This window comes from Lupinus angustifolius, chromosome LG20 (genome assembly GCF_001865875.1).
Source record: "Lupinus angustifolius cultivar Tanjil chromosome LG20, LupAngTanjil_v1.0, whole genome shotgun sequence".
Classification (NCBI taxonomy): domain Eukaryota; kingdom Viridiplantae; phylum Streptophyta; class Magnoliopsida; order Fabales; family Fabaceae; genus Lupinus; species Lupinus angustifolius.
In genome coordinates this window covers 4,766,663-4,767,299 of record NC_032028.1, presented here as the reverse complement: position 1 = coordinate 4,767,299, position 637 = coordinate 4,766,663, and positions in this window count along the sequence as shown.

Here is a 637-nt window from a genome sequence, read left to right as displayed (position 1 = left end):
AGATGAGGATGAGCATTAACATGAGGGTGAAGGATGAGGATGTGGATAAGGATGAGGATGTGGATGTGGATTAGGAAGTGTATTTAGATTAGGATTAAGATTAGGATTATGATTAGGATTAGGATTAGGGTGAGGGTTAGGATTAGGATTAGGATTAGGATTAGGATTAGGATTAGGATTAGGATTAGGATGAGGATGAGGATGAGGACCAGGATGAGGAGGAGGATGAAGATGAGGATGAGGATGAGGATGAGGATAAAGATGAGGAATAGGAATAGGATTAGGATTAGGATTAGAATTAGGATTACGATTAGGGTTAGGATTAGGATTAGGATGGGGATGGGGATGGGGATGAGGATGAGGATTAGGATGAGGATGAGTATAAGGATGAGGATAAAGGATGAGGATGAGGATGAGGCTGACTATGAGGATTAGGATAAGAATTTGGATGACGGATGAAGATGAGGATGAGGATGAGCATGACGATGAGGATTAGGATGAGGAAGAGCATGAGGATTAGGATAAGTATGAGGAAAAGGATGAGGATGAGCATGACGAAGAGGATGACGATGAGGATGAGGATGAGGATGAGGATGAGGATGAGGATGAGGATGAGGATGAGCTTATGGATGAGCGT